The following is a 2,422-nucleotide window of genomic DNA, read 5'->3' as shown; positions in this document are numbered from 1 at the left end:
AATTATAAAACAAAATTTAAAAATAATTAGGTTTTCAGAAAATCAATCCTATTATAATTTTTGAGAACATTACAAAGTTTTCTTAAATATGTCAGCACTGTTATTTAAGTAAAAAGATAAAATAATTTGTATTATTAATATTTTACAGAAAACACAGAAACAGAATGTTGAAATGTACAATACATTCTTTTAAAAAGTCACATTTAGTTATTCAAATACAATTTGAGTTTATATGTGTGCTCCTATTTACTCAACAGCAATATGAAATATTATATAAATTTATTTTATCATATGTCAATTTATAAAGGAATTAAGTAAAGAACAAATAATTTGGAGTCAGATAAAAAAGTTTTTAATTCTGCCGTATTTATTTCATGCTCTGTGCACCTTGGATAAGTTACTTACCTTTAAAAAAAAAATCATTCTAACTTGTAGAGTTAGGGGTACCAAATCCTTAAAATCTAAATTTTAGTTATGAGATACAAGTAATTAAAGAAAATATTCTGCACAGCACCTATCACAGAAGGGGCAGTGATCACAAATATGATGATGATTATAATATAATATTCTTTTATAAAATATTACAAACTATGTTTTCCAATGTAAAAAGTAATGAACAATATACTTTTAAATATTCCATATTTATATAGTCTTTAAACCTCAAAAATAACATTTGTGTTTCTTATTTTCTGGAAAAAAAAAAAACCTCCTGTATATTTCTATTAATCTGGAATACACCAGTTTGTATTTAACTGAATGGAGCTTGCAAGCAAAATATATAGGAAAGATTTTAATTAGAAGTAAAATAATTATGGTAATGTTCTGTTTACCCTTATTGAAGGATAAGACTTGAAAGGTGTATGAAGATATAGTTATTGATATAGAAAACGGATCAAAGATCTACTAAATTTTAAAACATAGAATTTCCACTACTAATTACTTCTTACTAAATAATTAACTCTTTTTTATATAAGATAAAGTGAAGAGTTAAAAATATAGTGAGGCATTGGTCTGCTAGGAATAGAAGAAGGGTCACGAAGGTACAACATTTAGGATTAAATTTGTTCTGGGTATTTGCCAATCCACAGAAGTGACTGAAAGGTTGGATTGCACTTTAGACAGCCTATGTTGCTAAGAAAACAAAAGTAAATGCAGTAGACTTTGGTAACACTCCCTTCCTGCAACACAAATAATTCCAATCTAAGAGTAAAGCTGAATGTAATAAAATTGGCATCCCTACATAGTGGAGTCTATCATAAAATAATATGAATAGTCAAGACAATTCCAAACCATGCAATTGAATTAAGGTAATTAATTATTGCTAAAGTCTACAGATAATAGGCAGAAGTAAATTACAAGCAATTTCTCGAGTAAGAAATCCATTACAGATGACATAATCATCATCCTCAAATTTACCTCTGCAAGTACTTTTTCAGTGACAATATACTACAAACACAATCAAATGTAACCAGGAAAAGAAGGTGGCAAAATGATATGAGCAGGAATTTCAAAAATAAGAATAAAGAGACAGCTCAAAAAAAATTACAAATGTTGGAACTATCAGATAGAGACTGAAGATAACATTATTTATTTTGGCCAGGCTCTTTGGCTCACGCCTGTAATCCCAACATTTTGGGAGGCCAAGGCAGGTGGATCACCTGAGGTCAGGGATGAGACCTGCCTGATCAACATGGTGAAACCCCATCTCTACTAAAAATACAAAAATTAGCTGGGCGTGGTGGAGGGCGGCTGTAATCGCAGCTACTTGGGAAGTTGAGGAAGGAGAATCACTTGAACCCAGGAGGTGGAGGTTGCTGTGAGCTGAGATCACACCATTACACTCCAGCCTAGGCAACAAGAGCCAAACTACGTCTAAAAAATAAATAAATAAATAAATTTATTTCTACATTCAAGGAGGTAAAAACTAAGATTCAACAATTGGATAGAGTACCAAATATAATAAAAAGAGACTTAGCACATTGAAAAATATATAGATTATTGCAGTGGATAACATAACAATCTAAAACAAAGACTCAATGAACATACTCAAAAGCATATTATGCAAAGCAAATGAGAAACAATACATTTGATGATTGGCCAAAACAAACAAAACAGAATGCAACAATTAGAGATAAAAGTTCAGAAATTTTTATATAGGAAAAAAGAAACAAATAGCATATTGGTGAATCTCTAACATATGATTAATTCGAGTCCCAGAAGTGAGGAGTATATTGATGAGACAGAAGTAATACAAAAGGTAGCTTATGAAAATTTTCTAAAATGCATGAATATGACTAGCCCATTTTTTCAAGATTTTTTTTGCTACTAAGTAGAGTCGATACAAAAGACAGTCTACACATCAACCATCAAAATAAAACTAAAGAAAACTGGTCAAGTAAAAATAGAAAAGAGCTCTTACTTT

The 2,422-nt window shown here is 30.0% G+C and overlaps 1 pseudogene; it reads left to right on the top strand.

Annotated features, from left to right (window-relative positions):
- The window catches only part of LOC105534677, a 3,427-nt pseudogene extending 2,574 nt beyond the window's left edge, over positions 1–853 (top strand).
- The last annotated feature ends 1,569 nt before the right edge of the window (positions 854–2,422 follow it).

This window comes from Mandrillus leucophaeus, unplaced genomic scaffold, assembly GCF_000951045.1.
Source record: "Mandrillus leucophaeus isolate KB7577 unplaced genomic scaffold, Mleu.le_1.0 Scaffold138, whole genome shotgun sequence".
Classification (NCBI taxonomy): Eukaryota; Metazoa; Chordata; class Mammalia; order Primates; family Cercopithecidae; genus Mandrillus; species Mandrillus leucophaeus.
The sequence above is the reverse complement of the archived record's forward strand: the minus strand, read 5'-3'. Positions and strand labels throughout refer to the sequence as shown.